Genomic DNA, 23,041 nt, shown 5'->3' with positions numbered 1-23,041 from the left:
TTAGTGAGGTTCAGTTAGCTGAAGACACGCAACTCTAACAAACTGACAGAATTCCAGGTTCTGATTTAAATTCTATTGCCCTCTCTTGAAAATAAACATGGACAGCTTATATGAGCTTTTGTGTATATATTTTCTGGTCTAAATCTGCGGCAGATATGTGTGTCTTTCAGTGCATGTATATAGTAGATCAAATATGTTAGCTTTATTGACATTTCTTAGAAATAAATATCCTGTTATCAATGATAGTGTTTACAAATTATTTATTTAGAACTTACCTCTTTTCAAGAAAAGGCCTTGTGATTGCTTTCTGCGAATTATAATGCATGAATATACCTCTTTATTATTTTGTTTTGTTTCAGACAATTATCTCTGGTTGATTCAGATCACTTGGAGGCTTTTGAGGCTGTATATAACAGGTGAGAACATCTATTTAATGTCAAACTTTATCTACTAGGCAACTTGGAATTCTCAGCCAGCACCAAATATTCAAATCCAACTTCCACACCCCGACAACAGAGGGGTTCCGGGTGTAGGTGGAGTGCTGGTGCACCCATGAGGGTGTTTTTCAGGAATTCCGGAGGTGGTGCTGGAGAGAACACGCTTCTTCTTCACGCGCCCCCTACCAGTTTGGTATGCACCTGCAGCCCCAAAGAAGAACTGGCGGGACTCGAGTGTGGCCGTGTCAGACGTGGCAAGAAAAACCAGCAGTTGCCTTTTCATCTCTTTTCTGATGATCTAACCATGAAGTCCCCAGTATTTGAGCATTTAAGGCAGAATGTAAATTCATCATTTAAGAAGATTTTTTGTTATGTGGCTAGCCCAGGTACTGACCGCTGCGGGGGCGGGCTCACACAGTTCCCCCCGTGGCAAGTTTTGTGACTTGCTTTGGAAAACCCGGGAACTGCACCCTCTGCCCTTGGCAAGGTGTGAGCTTCCAGGATCTCTCCGCTGCGACTTCGGGTGTTAGGGTTTTTGGGCTCTTTCCGAGACCCAAGTTCCAGCACAAGAAGGTCTGCTCTGCGGCCGGCCTCGGGGCCCCGCCCACTTTGGCCAGGGTCGGAGCCGCCCGGAGCGGGAGCAGGAGCCCGAGCGGCCGCGGCCCCTTTAAGGAGCCGCTCTGCGGTAACCCGAGCCCGCAGTCCGGGCGGGCGCGACGGCCGCGGCGGTAGCTGGAGCCTCCGCGACTGCACCTCCAAGCGGCCCGGAACCCGCGGCTTCCCTGGCTCCCGCGAGCATCTCACCGGGCGGCACTGGCCAGCGCCAGCCCTCGGGCCGGCCCGGATGACCAAACGCCTGTAGACACCCGCCGCCCTCTCCCGGCTCGGCGCAGCCGCCGCCCGCGCGCGACTCGCCCCGGGACCCGGCACAGGTGACGCTGTTTGGAGGGGGGGTTGGGGAGGAAGGCGGGCTTGCCTCTCCCCGCGGCTCCCCCGCGCCGGCCGCCAAGCGCAGCCCGCGGAGAGGGGCGCCGCGGCTTCCCGCCCCTGGCCTAGCGCGGCCGAGGGCTCCTGCGCCTGGAGGCTGGGTGGGCGTCCGGCGCGCGGAAGGCGGCCCGGGGTTTCCGGGCGGGCTCCGGCAGGTGTGTGCGGCAGGCTCAGCATCGTCCCCGCCCGGCGGGCCACGGCGTCGCTCCGGGAGCAGATGGTGTCCCGGGGCTCGCGGCCCCCGCGCCGCCCGGGCACCACGCATTCCTCTCGCGTTTCTCGGGCTGCACGATTCGGGCTGCCCTGTCTGCCTGGCGGTGCCTTTCGGGTCTGAGCTTAAAGCGGGTGGGTGCAAACCTTTGGGCATCGAGGGAGAGCTTTCTTGTTAGAGCCCACACACAATCAGGCGCATCAAGTGGGTAAGTCCCCCTCCCCCGCCGCCACCTTCTGAAACAAGTAGCTCTTATTTACCCTTGCAGTTCTCAAGTGGGTCCCATTTTTAGCCACCGAGTGCTGAAAAGTCTAGTGGGAAGGGACCAGGCGGAGAGTCGGAGGGAGAAATTGGTTTCTATTTCCATCTCTACCACTGTAACCCCTAAGTGCCTCGGTTTACCCAGCCATGAAGTGGGATTCGTAATGCCAGCAGTTTCCTACCCCTCCAAGACGGCAGAAAAACCTCTGTGAAAACACTTTGAGTCTAAGTTCATTTAAGAGTCACTGTTGCTGGTCTGTATATTTTTAATTGTACACACATTTGAGTGTTAATGTGGTGCACACTTTTATATGAAATTATGAAATTTACTTTAAAGACTGATCTTGGATAATGTTTAATCCAAATACCAGTTTGGAGAAGATGGAAAAGTTTGTGTGGACGTTAGGAATTGATGTGTGAAATAGGAAAAAAGATTTAATAAAATCTTTACGCAGTCATAAATGGAGTTGAGAAAAATGGACCTTGGATTGTGGTGTTTTAAGTGAGTTACTCCCATGCCAGCACATGGTGTGGATTGAAATGTAGCTTCATCTTTGTGTAGCCGATTAAGGTAATAAGTTAGAGAATCCCAGCTCCCTTTTAAGTGTGCTATATATGAGGAATTTTTATCCTTGCTTATCTTTTCCTTAAATTGGGTGAAACGAAATTAGAAAAGTTTATTCCCGCCATGTTAGAAAATATGAAAGAATGGGTGAAGAACCATGGATTTTAGTTTATTTGCCACGCCCCTCCTGTGCCGTCTGATAATCCAGAGAATATTTTGAGGGTGCTTCTATTTTTTTCTACGCCTGCAACTCCTTTTGTCCCATTACCTCCCTCTGGAGTTTGAATCTTTACTGTCCTCATCCTTAAGATGAATTTTATCTGTTTAGGCTGGATGCCTCTGACCCAGCTGCCCAATCAGTCATTATTTATTTACAGTATTAGATTTCCATTTATATTCATTTCACTCTAAGCCTTCTTTACCCTGGTGGAAAGAATAATGGGTCTTTGCTGCTAATGCTTTATACTTGGAGGTGACTAAGAATGGCATGCTCAAGGTGCTGAGACTAATGCAAACCCTAGGGAAGCTAGGTCTTCACTGGAGTCTTCTGAATAGGTCCTGGAGTACAGATGCAAGAGTTGGCCTGTCTTTTCCTTGATTTTCTGAAATCTCCACTGGGTAAATTCATCTGATTGCCAAGGGAAGTCTTGTGAGCAGGGAGCTATCAGAAATCTGTGTTAGACTGATTAAGAGCCTTCCCTGCAAAAGAGTGGGGAGAAAGAAGTAGTGGCTTTGTAGGTGTTGGAGAGTCCTCCCTGTAACCAGATAACTAGTAAAGTAAAGGATCCCTAGATTCCCAATTGAGAAATGGGAAAGGATTGGGTTTCAAAAGGGAAGTGGCACAGCTTCTAGGCAGGTTTGGGAATGTACCTGAGGTTTGATGGGCCCTTCTCCCTCTTTCTCTTTGAGAGTGTTTCTGGCTCCTCAGAGTCAAGCACAGCTGTCTTAACAGTTTTCAGACCTGTTTACTCTCCTCCTTGGGAGGCCCAGCGTTCATGTTCCTCTCTCAAAGCTGGCCTTACATGTTTTAGAGGAAAACGGGCAGTTTAGTTTGTAAGAAACTCTTTAGACCTCGGTGTCTCTCCCCACCCTTCTTTCCAAATTAGTCCCACGTCCTACAGATGAAGGATTCGTTTAGGCTTCCATATCTCAAACTGGGATACTCAGTTTGGCTGAGAAGAGTAAACTGAACAGTCTACACTAAGATATGAAAAGCTAGCTTTTCTGTTGAGGAAGATAATGAATTAATTGTCTGGGTGAGAATTGTGGGCATTTGGACAAAGGAGGGCCAGACTGGGGGTGGAGTTGTGCTGGACAACTTGTGCCCTCGTCCTTGAGAGAGGAAAGGATACCACCAAACTAGTGCAGTCACCTTGTTGTGCTTTTTCTTCTTCCATTTGCCTTGAGAGAAGAAGAAGATAGCAGTATGGAGGTGGAGTCACCATCTGTTCTCAAGGATGGGAAACAGACTTTAACTGAACATTAGGAATGAGCTGTATTCACCTGGCATTGGTATCAGGCGCTGGATGGATTACACCAGAGAATACATTACATCAGGAAAGTAAGGCTAATTTTGTAAGAAAGTCTAGGTATTTCCAGAGTGACTTTGGTGGTATTTTTTCTTGTTGAGGATGAAAGGTTGCACACAAAGAAATGGAGGCCTACTGCTCTGAGGCTTGTTATTCCTGGTGAGACAGTTGGATGTGGTGCAAGCAGATCCCAGACCTGATCAGGCAGGATAAGGCAGGAATAGCAAAAGGTGTTTCTTTGTTCAGAACATTGGTCTGTTCACGGAGAAGGCAATCCTGTGGATATATAAGAAGGAGCTTCTGAACCGGTGTAAAAGGCCAAAGCTTTTGAAAACAGCCAACGAAGAAGACACGTGGAAGGCTGTTGAGAGCTTGAGCCAGCACGGGAGGAAGGGAATCCCGGACAATGGGACCAATATCATGGGTGGAGTTTGACTAGGTGGACAAAGGCTTCTCTAAAGCAGTGTTTCAAACATTTTCAGACTACAACAGTACAAAATGCATTTTTACACTGAGACCCAGGGCATAGCAAGTATATGTGTATGTGAAACTAGTTTCTATTTCTATTGTATTTCTGTTTCTAGTCTGTGTTCTTAAAAACTCATAACGTGTTAGTGGATCACAGTCCACTGTATGGAAACCACTTGTTCAATGGGTAGAAAAACAGGGTGCAGTGCAGCAGACTGGGCGGGGGGGTGGATTGGAGATACTGGAGGAGGTGTGGGGAGCATAGAATTGATTGAGCACTACCTGGACCCCTGTCGGTGGGAGAGAAGGAAGTGTAGAGACTCATCTTGTGTCTGATAGGTGCAGAACTCACATAGATGAAATGATGGAACAGATGCAGAAGAGGGGACTTTCCACTAGTTCTACTCACTTCAAAGCAAAATGATTGGCTTTAAGGAAGAGGAAATGTGCAAGGAGTGAACTTGGATATGTAAGCAGATTTCTTTAGAGCAGTAAGATTTTCCTCTGTAGGCTTAATGAGGAGGCAAAAGGACCCAGAACAAATTGGCTGATGAATTTAGGTCATGTCCACTTTCATGGCTGGATAGGGAGCAGAGGGGCTTGTAGTGCGGGGAGGGTGAGTAGGAGGCTCACACCTCCCCTTACAGTTTTGAGAAGTTTGAGCAGAAGCAGCGGATGGAATGTGTTTTGAAACCCCATTTGCTGATCAAACTCGTTAGGAAGTTGGCTGCTTGCCTCACAGAGAATTTGAAAAGTATTCTTTTTTTGTTTTTGAGACAGGGTCTCGCTTTGTCAATCAGGCTGGAGTGTAGTGGCACGGTCTTGGTTCACTGCAACTTCTGCCTCCCGGCTTCAAGTGATTCTCCTGCCTCACCCTCCCAAGTAGCTGGGATTACAGGCACCCGCCACCACCCCGGGCTAATTTTGTGTTTTTGGTGGAGACAGGGTTTCACCATGTTGGCCAGGCTGGTCTCAACTCCTGGCCTCAAGTGATCCGCCCAACTCAGCCTCCCAAAATGTTGGGATTACAGGCGTGAGCCACCGTGCTCAGCCTGAAAAGTATTCTTATCACATTTTATAAAAGGGCTAGACTGTCAGGACTTCCTTAGAAGTATAGATCTGTGATCAAATTCCAATCATCATTTATAGCCTTTGGGGGTCGGTCATCTAAACAGCTTCTTGGAGAAACTGATGAGGCAACCAGCAATTGTGAGTTAATTCCGGTATTTGCCCTGGAGTTAATCAAGGGCAGAGTCTATCTGTTGGCTTTTGATTTCCTTTTCATGACTATCAACATCTGGCTACAACACTGAACACTCCTAGCAGCAAGAAAAGCCTGGAGGAAAAGTACACAGGTGGCTGGCGCGGTGGCTGACGCCTATAATCCCAGCATGGAGGTGGGCAGATCACCTGAGGTGAAGAGTTTGAGACCAGTCTGGCCCACCCACATGGTGAAACCCCGTCTCTACTGAAAAAAATACAAAAATTAGCCAGACATGGTGGCATGTGCCTGTAGTCCCAGCTATTCGGGAGGCTGAGGCCAGAGAATCGCTTGAACCTGGGCGCAGAGGTTGTAGTGAGCCGAGATTGTGCCACTGCACTCCAACCTGGGCAATAGAGTGGGACTCTGTCTAAAACAAAACAAACAAAACAAAGGTACACAGGTATCAGAGTTCACCCCAGCAGCTGCTTAGTGACTGCTTGCTTTTATCATTGATATTCCGACCTAGTTGGAGCCTGCCCTTGACCTGACCTTGCCTTATCAGATTTTCTTACCTTAGTTGATGTTTTCAGTGTTTGACTTCACCCTTCCTCAGCTGTCTGGTATTTATCTAATGCTTTCAACTCTGGTTTCTCTGTTATCTCTGACAACTCTCCCCCCATCCCCCACCAACTGCCTTGTGGTGTCCACCTGACTCCATGGAGCTCAATTCTGGGTCCTGGCTTGTGCCATGTTACTATTCATTGAATTCTGCCATGGCAAACCGTAGGAAAAACTGCACATTGATGAGTTTATGCATTTATTAATTTAACTTTAAAATTTTGGGGACCTGGAGAAACTTTCTTGGTCAAATTAATGTTAATTAGTTTTCTCCAAATAGGCTTAAAAAATCTTTGAAAATTAAACTTCTCTCTATATTTGTATTTAGTGGAATGGGAGGAAGAAGGAATTTCCATTTGATGAAAAATTTTGAAAAATTTAAAAGTTCTTTTTATAAAGTGTTACTTTAGGGAAATGTTTTTTTTGTTTGTTTGTTTTTTTTTTAAAAAAAAAAAGAGAAATAGGGTCTCACTGTGTTTCCCCAGGCTGGTCTTGAACTCCCGGGCTTAAGTGATTCTCCTGCCTTGGTATCCCAAAGTGCTGGGATTACAGGCCTGAGCCACTGCGCCTAATCCGGGACATGATTCTTAAAACTAGTCTTGCTCAATTAACATGTTTTGCTCCATTACATGTAAAACTATTGAGACAGTTAGGAATTTAATTAAATGCTTTATAATTTGTTACGTGTAAGGACTTATAAAGACTACAGCTTTGTTTAGAATGAGGTTTCCTTCCCTTTTCATATTTTTTAAACCTGTGTGAGTGCTCCCAAACAGATCAATTTCTTACACACCCTATGGAAAAGTGGAGGAATCCAGGGCAACATGAGGATGAAAGGGTGAGGCCAAGAGGAAGGCTTGATCACCTGGAGCCAGAAGAAGGAACCAAACCTTTAAGACATATTTAGCATTTTGAAGATGTGAGAACACTTTATAGCCACAGGCCTCTAAATGTTTAGTGTTTTTTTTTTAATTGCAAAAGTAAAACTAGCTCATTACAAAAAAATTATAAACAATCAATATTTAAGAGAATGAAAATTCACCTCTGCTTCCTCTTCCAGCTCCCACCCTGGCTAGTGTCACTCCTAAACACACCTAGTTATCAGTTTTGGGGGTAAGGCCCTCCAGACGTTTTCTCTACAAATGGCAAAATGTGCCCAGAGTTATTTAGTTATGAAAAATTTATTATTTTGCAGCTTGCTTCTTTTATCACCTTTTTCATTTAAATGTCAATAACATGTGATAGTATACATATAACCATATTTCTATTGGTGGACCTTGAAATTACTTCTGATAATGTTTTGATAAACACTCTTGTAAATATTGTATATCTTTTCAAACTTGTGCGAATTTTTGTGGGTAAAAGACCAATTCATTGGTATACTGCTTATTTTATAATTCAGGTAACACAGTGTTATCAACATTTACATCTTCTGCTATGCAATTCCCCAAATATTCACTCAGCAGTGAAAGCGCAGCGGTAGATGTTATGGGGATTTCAAGGTGGGGCAATGCATCCTCCTTACCTACAAGAGTTCACTGTCTGATAGGGGGATTAGGCATGCACACTGACTATAGTATCTTTAGTTTTATTTATATTCCCCTTTGTTTCAAACAGGATTTGGAATTTTTTACAAAGATTCATATGATATGACAAGATAAAGTATATTTAGTATAAAGAAGGAAAAGAAGATGGAAGTATAAGTGAGGCTGGTTAGTGTATTTTGAAGTCCTATTCTTTCCTTACTAAAAGTTCTGGCTATAAGCTTTCCAGCAGCAAAGAGAAGAGGCAAATGATCTATAACAAGCTTCAGGGTGCCCAGAAGAAAAACCAAATTAGAGAAGCACACCTATTCGTGATTCCAGGAGGTGAGAAAAAATTTCTTCTTTGGGTTTTCATTAAGAAAACACTATATTTGCAATGGCCAGCATCCTGAACAACCTTCCCAGTATCTTACAGTAAAACCTAGTGACTTTGCCTTACGATGCCACCTCATATCATGTTGCTCAGTGCTAGCCAGGGGTATCATGCCATGGCACTGCTCAGTGAAAGATCAATAGGGTGAGGTGTAGGTTCATGGGTTTAATCCAGAAATAGCTTTAAGAAGACCTAAAGGGACACATGAGCAATGAAAAATAGCAATGTGATCTTGTTTCTGGATAATTTTTCCACAAAGTAGTATAGAATATACAATTTTAGTGGATTGCTATGAGTAAAACCTACAGAATACTAGGCCTGTAACTTTTGAAATCAGAAATGAGGAAGTTTTAGATGGCATTAACTTAATAGAACTATAGCAATGGCTGGGCAAAATATTTTTCTAAAAAAAACAAAACAACAAACACCACCACCCTGTACTTGGTCCACACAACAAGGATGGTACTTAATCAATCCCATAAATTAGAAAGGATTAGAGCCATCACGCTAAGAAGTCTTGATAGCATCTTCAAGATTAAACTTGTTAATAGGTTATACAGTGTGAGAATGTCACCAGGGTTTAGAGGTCTACCAGGTGGGTCAGCTTGACCCTGTTTCATAAAGCCAGGAAGAATTCACTTCCCATGAGTTATCTGGATCTGAACTTCCATGACCACATTCACCAAATTCTTGCCTTGGGAATGTTGCCCTAAAACAATTCTTCATTATCAAGTCTGTGGGCCAAACTTAGGTTTTTTTATGTCACTTAACTACACCTGAATTTAAACATGAGGTTGAGGCTACCTGAAGTTTGTGATGTGATGAAGGCACATCTGATTCGTTTTGCACATCACCTTACTAAGCTGTGAAGTAGTTCAAGGAAACATGTCACCATATCTAGATTTTTTGACTATCTGGCAGTATCGAACCTGAATCAGGTAGATAAGTATCATGTTTATTGGGAAACAGTGCAGTTGGGACCAGTTTTAGGCAATGGCAATCTTATGGGAAGAGCTTAGAAAAGAAACCACTGTCAAAGTAGCTCGAGTAGAATTTTTATTTTTTAAGACTAGTCAAGAGGAGGGAAAGAGTAGACTAAGGAGTTCCATTTGTAACTGTGAACAATCAATGGAGACAACTCACTACCTTCAGACTAGCCCTCGGGTAGAGTGGACCTTAGGTAACAAGATAAAAGGCCACCTAGAGAATTTAGAAACTCCTTGGCTGTCTTCTCATTTTGGCCACCAAATTATCCAGTCAGATCATAGGCATAAACAAGCTGCAGGGCCCTTAGGCCAAGGGTTAAATCAAGAGGGAAATGATCACATTCCTTCAAATATACAATATAATATTCCTGTATAATTTGGCATGATTGGAGAAATATTAAATAGGTGTAACATTTCTTGGTTAAGAAAGGGCTGGTATCCTGGCCATGGTGGCTCAGACCTGCAATCCCAGCACTTTGGGAGGCTGAGGCAGGAGGGTCACTTGAGTTCAGTAGTTTGAGAGCAGCCTGGACAACATAATGAGACCCAATCTCTATTAAAAAAAAAAAAAAAGGAAAAGAGGCCAGGTGCAGTGGCTCATGCCTCTAATCCTAGCACTTTGAGAGTCCGAGGCAGGAGGATCACTTGTGTTAAGTAGTTTGAGACCAGCCTGGACAACATAGCGAGACCCCATCACTATTTAAAAAAAAAAAAAAAAAGGCCAAGCGCAGTGGCTCATGCCTCTAATCCGAGCACTTTGGGAGGCCGAGGTGGGTGGATCACTTGAGGTCAGGAGTTCAAGACCAGCCTGGCCAACATGGCAAAACCCCATCTCCACCAAAAAATACAAAAATTAGCCAGGCATGGTGGTGCATGCCTGTAGTTCCAGCTGCTTGGGAGGCTGAGGCAGGAGAGTTGCTTGAACTCGGGAGGCAGAGGTTGCAGTGAGCCGAGATCGCTCCACTGCACTCTAGCCTAGGTGACAGAATGAGACTCTGTCTCAGAAAAAAAAAAAAAAAAAAAAAAAAAGACTGGTAATATCAAGAACTATTCTTTATTGAGTGGTCTTTTAATCTGTTGCCAAATAAACCATCCCTAGACCCTAGTAGCTTGAAACAGTGATTTATTATTTCCTGTGATTCTGGGGGTTGGCTAGGTAGTTACTGTGTTGGTTACAGGTTCACTCAAGTGGGTGCCTTCAACTAGAGGGTTAGCTGGGCTGAAGGATCCAAGATGGTTTGCCAGCATGGCTGGTAGTTGATACTAAGTGTTGGCTGTCAGCTGGGCAACCTCAGTTTTCTCATTGTGGCCTCTATCTACCATCCTCTGGTAGACTAGACAGGCTCCTGAGATGTGATGGTCTTAGGGCAATTTTCCGAGATAGTGTTTTTTAAGTCCTACCTAGGCTCTAGAACCCTCAAAGCCTCTCTTCTGTTGTATTCTCTTTGTCAGCAGTTGGCAAGGCCAGCCCAGGTTCACAGGGCAGAGACATAGACTCCACCTCAGGACTGGGGGACTGGAGTGGCAGTGTCATTGTTGCAAAGGAATTTATGGCCACTAAATGGTTTACCACAGGTGACTACATGTACCAGGAACTGTGCTTGGTGCATTTAACAGACTATCTCACTTAAGCCACATAACTGTCTTGCCATTAGACATTCTCATCCCCATTTTAAAGAACCTGCAGGTCACAGAGGTTGTGTTGTTCTTGCCTAAGTCTACTTGATAAGTATTGGAACTAGGCTTTGATTCTAGGTATCTCTCTAGCTGAGCGGAATTCATCTTAAGAACCCAACAAGTGGGAGAAATAAGCTAACTTGTTCTTCAGCCCCTCTAACTCATTTAATACCACTTCATTTCCTGTGGGGAACAGGCACAAGAAGAAAAAAAGAAGGCAGCAGGCAAAGCCCTACCTTAGCCACTTCCCTTATCCTAAGGACTTTCCAGGGTAATGAGATCCATGATTTGGAGGTGAGAAGAACTTCCCTGACTCCATGGGTTCTGACTTCCTAGGTAGCTTGGCGGGTGACTGAGTGATCCCTTTAAAAAAAGAACAAAATATATTTGGGGAAAATCATGCTTTGTCCAGGTTTTCCTTGAGTTCACAGAGTTGGCAAAAAGCCAAGAGATGTTCCAAGCCAAGAGCTCCTTTTGTGATCCCTCCAGGAAGGGAAGAGCAGTGATATGGAAATAAGTACATTAGATGCCAGGTGGAAAAGGCAGTCTGTAGAACCTCTCTCTTTTTTCCCAAGAGTCTCCACAGACAGTAGAGAGCCACCTGGTCTCTGCTTCAGCTTCAGGGACTCTTCCTAGCATAGACTTCTTCCAAGGCTGGAGTCCAGTGTTTTGTTTGAAATGTTGATTTCCTTGAAGGTGGGCTCTCAAGTTGTATAAACTTCAAAACCTTTACTTTTTATTTGTGCCAGCTACTATATTAATTTGACCTCCCAATTGCTATTGTCTCCTGGCTGAAGGCATTCTGATTTATCCAAAATCCAATGGCTGTAATTGTAACTCATAGGTTTAAAAACAAATACTTCTTTATAAAAGTTTTAAGTGAGCCTGTAGTCCCAGATACTAGGGAGGCTGAGGCAAGAGAATTGCTTGAACCTGGCAAATGGAGCTTGTAGTGAGCCGAGATGGTGCCACTTTCCTCTAGCCTGGGTGAAAGAGCAACACTGTATCTCCAAAAAAAAAGTTTTCAGTGGAGTGAGATGCTAGGGAGCAACACTTGTCACGTAAATCACATGTGTACTCTGAGGCATAAGGCCTAGAAAATGACCTGAATTTCCTAAGGGTAGAATTCTTCAATAAGTTCGGAGTTGAGAAGCAGAGGAGCTGAAGGGAGAGATGGAGAAGGCCTTTTTCTTTTTGGCTTCATTCTGCTTGTTAAGCATTGTAAAAACAAACCCCAAGTAAAGGAATAAATGTAAATGAAATAAAAAATTTAAAATAAGACAAAAGATAAAAAGTTGATGCAAAATAGATGAATTATATCAGATTTAATTTAAAGTTAAAAGCTAGAACATGTAAATGTAAGCTAGGAAAATAGGAATAAAAGTTTTGTTAAAATCCAGTTAAAATTACTGTACCTATAATGGAAGGGAGAACTAGTTAGGTGTTGTGGATACCAGTGGGAGAAATGATTTCTTGGAAGAGCAGGAATTTTCAGGGAGGGGTTAAAGAGGTGGGATAGCCTCCTACACTTGCTGTGTCAGAATATCTTGGTGTAGGGACTTTAGGTTGTGTGAAAAATCTATATCAACAGAACTCTTTTGCTTTCACAAAACAAACTGTAGAAAGACTACAAAGTCTCTACTTGTAGGAATAAGCAGAATTGTATGTGTGTGTGTGGTGGGGGTGGCAGGGGAGCCTGGGATATGAACATTTTAAAGGCACTTAATTGGATCAGAGAAAGATTCCTCGAAGGTATTTAGTATAGGATGTACAAGGAAAGATAGGATTATGACAGGTAAAGAAAAGTCTTAGATTAAAGAAATGTGTAGCAGAGTTGTGACTCAACTGTCAGAGCGGTTTTCTAAGCTTTGGTAGCAAGGTGGGGCCACCTCCAGCCTTTGAGTATGGATACTTAGTTTAGAGAACAGGGGTTAGCCTCCTTCCTAATCTAATGTACTGTGGTTGTAATTATTATATACAATTATGAGAAAAATAAAGGTGTATTAGAAATGTGTGAAAAGTTAAGCTTAAATATTTTGTCCTTTGTTATAATCAAAACAATCTGTAATCCAAAAAGATTGTTTCAAGGAGGTGTCAGTTGCCAGGGTCTGTAGCAGGCAGAATTGATCAGTTTCTCTTTAACTTGAACTCTGTTATGTACTCTTGGAGGAGTCAGGGCTGAAGAAATAGGAAATAGAGAATAAAAATATAAAGGATACCCTTTTTCAGAGTTCAGTATTTTAGTCGACAGAGAGGAACCATAGAGAAATCTCTTCTATAGTCATGAGCAATGCTTTGTTAAACCTTAAGTAATATCATTTGTCTTTGAAAGGAAGAGTAACAGGCCAGGCGCGGTGGCTCACGCCTGTAATTCCAGCACTTTGGGAGGCCAAGGCCAGTGGATCACCTGAGGTCAGGAGTTCGAGACCAACCTGACCAACATGGTGAAACCCTGCCTCTACTAAAAATACAAAAATCAGCCGGGTGTGATGGTGGGCGCCTGTAATCCCAGCTACTCAGGAGGCTGAGACACGAGAATAGCTTGAACCTGGGAGGCAGAGGTTGCAGTGAACCGAGATCGTGCCATTGCACTCCAGCCTGGGCAACAGAGTGAGATTCTGTCTCAAGAAAGGGAGTGTAACTTAATTATATGAACATAGGGCTTCTTCACCTTCCCTAGCTTGGTCTTCTTTTCCTCCCATTTGGTTCAATTTAAAAAGCAGTACCATGAGTATTAGAGAATTTATAGAAATTGGGTTGACTTTTATGCAAGCTGGCTTCCTGTAGACTTTTGCACTCATGATAATGGTTCTTCAACTTGATGCTCAGAAAAGAAAAAGAGGTGGAACATTTTCTTCATCTTATCCTCCTAAGTCTTTTTCCCTATATGTCTCTTCACATACAATTAAACAACAAAAAGCAAAAACTATAACTGCAGTTAGCTGAGAGCTTTATATACATTCTTGTAGATGCTTAACAATTTTTACATGATTGAAAAGTCAAAAGTGAGTAGTTGACATTCTTTTTCTTTATTTTATTTATTTAATTTATTTTTTTTTGAGACGGAATCTTGCTCTGTTGCCAGGCTGGAGTTCAGTGGTTCTATCTCGGCTCACTGCAACCTACGCCTCCTGGGTTCAAGCGATTCTCCTGTCTCAGCCTTCCGAGCAGCTGGGACTACAGGCACGTGCCTCCATACCCAGCTAATTTTTTGTATTTTTGGTAGAGACGGGGTTTTACCATATTGGCCAGGCTGGTTTCGAACTCCTGATGTTGTGATCCACCGGCCTCGGCCTCCCAAAGTGCTGAGATTACAGGCGTTAGCCACCGTGCCCGGCCCGACAGTTATTCTTTACTAAGATTTCAGTGTCTTTGGTCATTTTTTGACATTTTATCAATGTTGAGATACATAATTACAGTGTACCACCTATATGAAAATGCAAACAAAACTCAGAATGGGTGTAGGATGGTATGCCTTTTTTGGCCAGGGTTTTTTATTTGTTTCTTTGGCTTGGTAAATAGCTCATCTTCTGCAGTGATGTGCTTATTTACAAATGACTTAGAGTTTGCAGGTAGAGACTTTTACATCCTAGAGTGTTAGGACTACTGGTAGTGGTAAATAAGTCAACAAATAGTACTTCTGCAGTTGATAAGAATGTTAAAGTACAATTACATGTTATACATGAAACTTCTGAATGTATATCATGTTAAAAGGAGTTTACAGTAGATAAATATACTCCATTTATAACAGTACTTTTTGCTGTTGGACATATTTGGAGGTGAGAATACTTTTGAAGTCAGTATACTTTCATGCTGTAATACTATGGTTGTCAGTTCAGAAAATTCCTTTTCTAGTATTGTGATTACCGTGGTAAAACAGGAATCTATAACACTAGCAGAATGGAAAGCACATGTAAGAATATGTCTGTTATTATAACTGTTTTATTTAACATATTTAGTGAGCATAAATTACATGGAAGACATTGTGTTGTGCATGGAGATTTAATGTTGAGGGGAAAAATGCCGTATTTCCCACCCTTATGCGGCGTACATTCCACTGTGAGAAGGAAATGTCTGTTTAAGTCGCAGCTGTAAAGGAGAGGGACATGCAGCATGAGGGCAGGTAATGGGGGAATTAATCTGTTGACAGAGCTCAGAGAAGACAGCTGAAGAAGCATGGATGTGAACTTGGGAGTGGAGGGTTATGGATGGGAGTTAGGGAATAGGATGTGCACAGGCGTTGTGGAAGAAGGGAACATGGCATCTTTAAGGAAGAGAAAGAAGGCCATGTTAGCTGGAATGCAGTAAGTGAGGGCAGGTGCCAACTGAGGCTGGAGAAGGTGGAGTCCTTCTCATAAGAGCATTGAAAAACAAATTAAGGTTTTAAGATGAGGGTAGGTAAGGAAGTGACATGATCAGAGATGGCTTTTAGAAAAGATTCTCCTGGAGCCCTCCAGTTTGGAGACAGTCCAGAAATGTGATGATAGTAGCTTGAGAAGAAAATGCATCTTTTTGATAGTTATTTAAGAAGTATAATCTATTGGACTTGGGGGTAGATTGAATATGGTGGCAGAGTTGGAAGGTGCAGTAAGCAGGTTATCAAGGGTGACTCCTGGGTTTCTGGCTGTCAGATCTGAATGTATGGTGCAATAGGTTGACTATGGTTTGTCGCCATCAAAACTCATGTTGAAATTTGATCCACAGTGTATTGATGTTGGGAGGTGGGGCCTAGTGAGAGGTGTTAGAATCCTGGGGGCAGATCCCTCATGAGTGGCTTGGTGCCATTCTTATAGTAGTGAGTTCTCATTTTGGCAAGAGTGGATTGGTTCCTTTGAGAGTGGGTTATTATAAAGCCAGGATGCCACCCGGGTTTTGTCTCTTCACACATACCTGCTTCCCCCTTTGACCTTCTCCACTATATTATGACTTAGTACAAAAGTTTCTGCCAGAAGCCAGGGCCATGCCCTTGAACTTCTCAACTTGCAGAATTGTGAGCTAAATAAACCTATTTTTCCTTTATAAATTATACAGTCCCGGACGGGCGTGGTGGCTCACACCTGTAATCCCAGCACTTTGGGAGGCCAAGGTGGGTGGATCACTAGAGGCCAGGAGTTCGAGACCAGCCCGACCAACATAGTGAAACCCTGTCTCTACCAAAAATACAAAAAAATTAGCTGGGCGTGGTAGCACACTTCTGTAATCCCAGCTATCCTGGAGGCTGAGGCACGAGAATCGCTTGAACCCAGGTGGTGGAGGTTGCAGTGAGCCGAGATTGCACCATTGCACTCCAGCCTGGGTGACAGAGTGAGACTCCATCTCAAATAAAAAAAAAATATGCAGTCTCAGATGTTCTGTTACAGCAACACAAAACCGACTCAGATATTTGGTGATAACCATTCACTGAGATGAAGAACCTAGCTGAGGACCAAGTGTAGGGGTCAGGTTATGAGCTTGGTTTGAGAAGCCTTTGAGACACTGTGTAGTAATATCAAGTAGCAGTAGGCTATATACATTAGCTCAGAGGAGAGATCTAGGATGAATATTTAGACTTTAGATTTTTCTACATCTGAGTGGTAACTGAAGCCACAGGTGTAGGTGAAATCACATAGGAAACAAGTAGATAGAAGATGGTCTGGAGTCTTAAAGAACTCTGTTATTTAGTAGCTGGGCAGAGGAAGTGTGGTGTTATGGAAGTACAGGAAGAATGCATTTCAAGGAGAAAATGGTCAGCATCTGATGTTGCGGAGAGGTCAGATAACATGAAAGCTGCACATAGAGTCATTGTTAACCTTAGCAACAGCTATTCCAGGAGAGTGATGCGGATGGGGACAACAGTGGGGTGTGGTGAAGTGTCAGATGAGAAATGATGACAGAATACAGGCAAATATTTCTAGAACTTTGTCTGTAAAGGAGTGGAGAGAGAGAGAGCGCAAGTGTAAAAATTCAAGCAAGAGAGAGAAACTTTATGGAAAAAGAGGATTGAAGAAGAGGTTGTAAATCTGTTGATATTTGTTTTTGCTGAGAACGGGAGCCTGTTTAAGAGCCAATAGACCCCGGTGTGTGATGTTCCCCTTCCTGTATCCGTGTGGGGTTGGGGGAGGGGGGAGGGATAGCATTAGGAGATATACCTAATGTTAAATGACGAGTTAATGGGTGCAGCACACCAACATGGCACATGTATACATATGTAACAAACCCGCACATTGTGCACATGTACCCTAAAACTTAAAAGTATAATTAAAAAAAAAAAGCCAATAGAAAGAGCCATTTGAGAGGGAGAGAGTAAAGGATAATGTGGAGCAAAAGATTCCCAAGAAGGCCAGAAAGGATGGATCTAAAGTACACAAGTTAGAGAGGTTGACCTTAGATGGGAAGACAGATAGTTACAGATGGAGGTAGTTTGTATAGTCGGTAGTGTGGGATATTGAATGTTTTCATACGTTGGCTTCTACTTTTTTGTGAAGTAGGATGGGGGTCATCTGCTGAGAATGGGGTAGATGGATGGTATTTTGAAAAGAATAGGGACAATTTGGGAATTTTATTGTGGACTCTGAGAGGGTTGGTTGGAGTGGCAAATGGTTGGAGTGTAGGCCAGTGTTGAGGGCTGTCTGATCCCTCTGTAATTCTCACACACTGGCTTCAACCTTCTCATGTGTGACTTTCTGCAACAGAGCTCTGATTGTTCTGGACTCATTGCTGAGTAAATAGTTGGGCATATCCAGGATTAGGATTTTGTCAACCCTTGGCAACGGAAAGGGAATTTGGGTGTTAGAGTGCTGTGGAAATGATGGACTTTGGGATGTAAGCTGATTAAAGAGGGATGTAGAAGCAGAATAGGGCTTGCTGAGAGGTCAGTGGACTGATAATGTTGTAATACTGCACAGCTTGAAGGAAAGAAGGCCCTGGTCAACAAAGGGAATACTTGAAGTGTTATTTTCGAGGCAGAAAACGATGCATAGGGGACAATAAAGTTTCATGGATGGGTAAGGTGGCATGGAAGACATGCCATTCCAGGTGAAGATAATGGACTGGGTCGTCTAGGAGATGCGGAGCCAACAAATGGGCAGGAATATGGCAGGGCTTGACGACATCAGTGAGCCAGGGCTAATGTCTTTGAGTCAGCAGAAGTGATTGGGAGATTAGAATATAACAGTGAGGAAAGGAGGAGGGTGGTGTAACTGAATGGCAGGACCCTAAAAAGGATATGGGTGTCTGCAGTGGGCAGGGGAATGGAGAAATAAGGCCTGAAGGGGCAGAGGTGCCAAGGCCGTCTCCTGACTCCAGAGTGTGAGAGGCTGGGCAGCTGCTACTTGAGAGGGTTGCAGGAGAAGAGGGGTGTCTTCAGCATAGTCAGAGGAGAGGCCAAGGATATGACACTACTTTCTGGGTGTAGAGCAGCAGTTCCAAGGGACCTAGAGGAAGGTTGTGGGAGGTGGAGAGGGTGATGGGCTGGAAAGGAACTTTGAAGCAAAACAGCGGTACTCAAGTGGTAGAGGATAGATCTCTGCAGTGGACACTGCCTACATTTTAAGTGTTGCCTGATGAAAACAGGCATGAGTTAGGTGTCTAGACCTGGTGGCTGTAGGATGGTTTTATTTTCCTTGACTAGAGTGACAACAGGCCCAGAGATTGTATGTCCTGTGTGCTGCTGGAGGTGGATGGTGGTAGAAGCAGAGACTAGGTGCATACCATATGCTGAGTACTGTTCTAAGTGCCCAAGAAACATTATATCATTTATTTCCTATTACAACCATGCCAGGCTAGTACTGTTGATATTTCTGTCTTACAGATGAGGAAACTGAGGTTCTGTTAAGGCAAGTTTAGTAATTTTTCTAAGGCTCCGCAGCTAGCAAGTGGTAGAACTGAGACTCAAAATCAAGACTTTGTGCCTGTGTACTTCCCATGATGGTATATCTACTTAACGTTTCCTTCCCTGTGAAATTATTATTTTTAACATATCTGATAGAATGTTGAGAAGTTAATGTAATAGGAATTGTCTTTCTGAATACCAAAATTAAGTTCAATTTTAGACCCCAAATCTTGTATGCTGAGTCCTCTGAAAGTTAGACTAGGGCCCCTGCCTTCTGCAGACAACCCTCCCAGCTGTTCTTTTACCACTTCCTTGATAGACACTTGGACACTTCTAAAGGGCTAGAGGGTGGTTAAGTTAAACTGCCCACTTGTGTCATTTTGAGTAATGCAGAATAAGTTCCTGCTCTCATTTTTTTGTATACTTTTTTTTTTTTTTTTTGAGACAGAGTCTTCCTCTGTCGCCCAGGCTGGAGTGCAGTGGCATGATCTCGGCTTATTGCAACCTCTGTCTTTCAGGTTCAGGTGATTCTTGTGCCTTAGCCCCCCAAGTAGCTGGGACAACAGCCGCATACCACCATGCCCGGCTAATTTTTGTATTTTTAGTAGAGACGGGATTTCACCATGTTGGCTAGGCTGGTCTTGAACTCCTGACCTCAAGTGATCCACCCACCTTGGCCTCCGAAAGTGCTGAGATTACAGGTGTGAGCTACCATGCCCAGCCACAACACTTCTTTAAATGTTCAAGGAATGCTCTCAAGTTCATTTTGTTTTGTTTTTGAGACAGGGTCTCATTCTGTCACCCAGGCTGGAATGCAGTAATGTGATCTCCGCCTCCTGGGCTCAAGTGATTCTCCCACCTCAGCCTCCCGGTAGCTGGGATTACAGGCGTGCACCACCACACCTGGTTAATTTTTGTATTTTTTTTTTGTAGAGGTAGGGTTTCACCATGTTGCAAAAGGCTGGTCTTGAACTTTTGGTCTCAGGTGATCCACTGGCCTTGACCTCCCAAAGTGCTGGGATTACAGGCATGACCCACTGAGCCCGGCCTGCTCTCAAGTTTTGAAGTTTTTTTTTTTTTTTTTTTTTTTTTTAAGAAATCTTGTTCCCAAGCTAACATTACTCAGCCTCTTGGCTCTTTATGACATGATAAGATTACCATCTTTACACCACTCTAAAGGTACTTTGGTATGTAATTAATTGGGAGTATATGGGACTGGTGCTTGATCAAAAGATGCACTTCCACTCTTTCTGAGTATAAATGAGCCTGAAATTTGTTTTTTTTGTGTGTGTTTAGTATCGTCGTTATACTGTTGTCTTTCATTGATTTGTGTCACTTACAATGCTAAGGTCTTGTGTGTATGGCCATTATGCCAAGTCCTATACTTTGGTATTGCCTTTAAAAATTTTATTATATTTTGCCTTTATGATTGGGATTCATTATTTCGTCTAATCAAGATAATTTCAAGACCTGATTGTGTTTACTTAATGTATTAGCTGTCTTTCCCACCTCTGTGTTATATGCAGCTTAAGTAAACATACAAATATTTACAAAAAATATTTGCTAAAACAGGACCAAAAAAGAGAAAATCGTATAAAATATCAGGAGATATTTCTCAATTCTACTTTGGATCATTAATTTACATGCTGCTTCTAGTTTTCAGCTAGCTCTTGGGCTCACTAACTTTGTTAATCTAGCCACTTTTTTTGGTATTTTTCATAAGGCTATCATGAGAAACTTTCAGAACTTTGCTGGAATCAAGGTATCCTTCACTTGGTATTCTCCAATCTACCAGGATTTGTTGGTCAGTTATTTGTGGAGGTAAGGTATAGGAAGGAATCAAGGATGACTGAGCTGTTCCAGGTTGGAAGATGGGGCAGTGTTGTGGATGTCCATGTCATTCATTGAGGTATGGCACCACAGAGAAGCGCTGGTTGGGATTAAGTTCAACTTGGGCCAAGTAGAACCTGCGGGGCCTCTGGATGCACAAATGGAGCCCATCCAGAGGGTGGCTGACCATTCAGGGCTGGTGCATGGCGGGTGGTGAAATCTAGTTGCACACAGTATAAGCAGTGTTGAAGGTGCAGGGTGCATAGCCAGGCAGAACCTATAGTATGCAGAGAAGAGGTGCAGGTAGTGGGGGTTGGGGGGAGGTAGTAAACATTGCCAGGTTAAAGGTGTTTATGCCTGATCGCCTTCATTTTCTTGGCCAAATGGGAAGAAACCTCATCTATTTTAAGAGGGAGAACTAGAGATTTGAGAGCAGTGAATATTTGGAATCAATGTAGGAAATAGGAAAGGGAGCTTGCCAGGGATGGGAAAAGGAATGCTAAGCATAATTGGGGCATTCTTCCCAGCTTCCCCCTTCTTTGCTGCCCTTAAAGACAAACACACAGACCCATCCCCTTCTTTTTAGGGATTTTTACTGCAAAACACTCCAGCAGTGGTTCTCACTGGGGGATTATATCAGAAAATGAAGGAGAGGGGTTATGTATGTGCATGGAAGTGGCACTGGTATTTGATATATTCTCTAAGGAATCCCTGTATTTGCAAAGGAATCACAAATGGGGGAAATGAGTGCGTGATCGTGTTTTGGTGGGGAGGGGCTGGTAATCCTAACCTCACTTACTAGAACTGAGTCTGTTTTTTTCTAAAGTCAATTTCCTTTAAAATTGCCCCTTCTTCCCCTCATCCCCTCTTCCTTCTTCCTCTCTGTTCTTCGTTCCCTCCTCGTCTTCTTTTCTCTTTCCCTCCCTCCCTCCCTTTCTTCCTTCTCTTTCTTTCTGAAACAGGGTCTTGCATGGTCACCCAGGCTGGAGTGCCCTGGTACACAATCATAACTCACTGTAGCCTCCATCTCCTGGGCTCAAGTGATCCTCCCATCTCTGCCTCCTGAGTAGTGGGGACTACAGGAATGTGCTACCACACTCAGCTAATGTTTCTATTTTTTGTAGAGACGGGGTCTTGTTAATGTTGTCCAGGCTGGTCTTGAACTCCTGGCCTGAAGAAGTCCTCCTACCTGGGCCTCCCAAAGTGCTGGAATTACAGGCATGAGCCCGGCTGAGAACTGAGTCTTTTGGGCTCCAGCCTCAAAGCATCTTATTGAGATTTTAATAGAAGAGAAGATGTCCTCTTGGTTTACTTTTGGATACCTCCTCACTGTTCTGTGTTACCTCTCCTGGGTATTTATTCCTTGGAAAGCAGGGAGCATTCCCTTAGCACCCTACACTTACCACTTTGTGTGATGAGGATCAATTTCTTTGTATCCCTACTGGCTGTAAGCATGTCTCCCTATTTTGTATTCCAGCACAGTGCCTGGCTTATGGTGGACCAGAGACAGATGGATGGACTGTTTTTTGATGTGAAGACTGAATTAGCCCTGGCAGTGCTGTTTCCCAGGGCCCTGTCTCTGGGAGTCCTCCTGCTGGAAGGGAAGGGCTCTCATAGCTGATAGTTAAGACATGTACAGTCATGCATTGCTTAACAATGGGGATATATTCTAAGAAATGTGTCCTTAACACAATTTTATCATTGTGTGAACATCATAGAGTGCACTTAACACAAACCTAGATGGAATAGCCTACCACAACACCTAGGCTATATGACATAACCTGTTGCTCCTAGGCTACAAACCTGTACAGCATTTACTGTACTGAATACTGTAGACAGATGCTATACAATGCCAAGTATTTGTGTATCTAAACATAGAAAAGGTACAGTTAAAAACTGTAGTATAAAAGATTAAAAATTGGACTAGGCACAGTGGCTGATACCTGTAATCCCAGTGGTTTGGGAGGCTGAGGTGGGAGGATCACTTGAGGCCAGGACTTTGAGACCATCCTGGGCAACATAGTAAGACCCAGTCTCTACAAAAAAAAAAAAAAAAAAAAAAAAAGAGCTGGATGTGGTGGCTATGTGGGAGGCTGAGGCGGGAGGATCACTTGAGCCTAGAAGTTTGAGGTTATGGTGAGCTCTTATTGTGCCACTGCACTCCAGCCTGGATGACAGAGTGAGAACCTGTGTCAAAAAAAAAAAAAAAAAAAAAAAAAGATAAAAAATGTTACACCACCTCTGTGGAGCAATTACTGTGAATGGAGCTTGCAGGACTAGAAGTTGCTCTAGGTGAATCAGTGAGTGAGTGAATGTGGAGGGCTAAGACATTACTGAACACTACTGTAGGCTTTATAAACACTGTACACTTAGGCTACACTAAATTGATTTTAAAAATTTCTTTCTTCAATAAATTAACCTTAGCTTAGTTTCTTTTTTATTTTATAAACTTTTTGATTTAAACCTTTGATTTTTTTTTTTTTTTTTTTTTTTTTTGAGACAGTTTCACTCTTGTCACCTAGGCTGGAGTGCAGTGGCGTG

At 43.4% G+C, this 23,041-nt stretch overlaps 1 protein-coding gene across 16 annotated transcripts in view; it reads left to right on the top strand.

Moving 5' to 3' along the window:
* TLCD4 (TLC domain containing 4) overlaps window positions 1-23,041 on the top strand; it is a 115,394-nt gene that overhangs the window by 35,208 nt on the left and 57,145 nt on the right. For 7 of the 16 annotated variants that reach the window (XM_054530990.1, XM_054530968.1, XM_054530978.1 and 4 more), the window contains one exon: window positions 360-416. The exons of 1 other annotated variant lie outside the window; for it this stretch is intronic. The gene's annotated coding sequence lies outside the window, so the exon portion shown is untranslated. Of the gene's footprint in view, window positions 1-359; window positions 417-1,077; window positions 1,370-4,731; window positions 4,928-8,045; window positions 8,149-23,041 lie in introns of those variants that run through there. 8 more of the 16 variants (XM_054530991.1, XM_054530971.1, XM_054530985.1 and 5 more) reach the window with 3 other exon arrangements.

This window comes from Pongo abelii, chromosome 1, assembly GCF_028885655.2.
Source record: "Pongo abelii isolate AG06213 chromosome 1, NHGRI_mPonAbe1-v2.0_pri, whole genome shotgun sequence".
In the NCBI taxonomy this organism is placed as follows: Eukaryota; Metazoa; Chordata; class Mammalia; order Primates; family Hominidae; genus Pongo; species Pongo abelii.
Note: the sequence above shows the minus strand (reverse complement) of the source record. Positions and strands in the feature narration are given on the sequence as shown.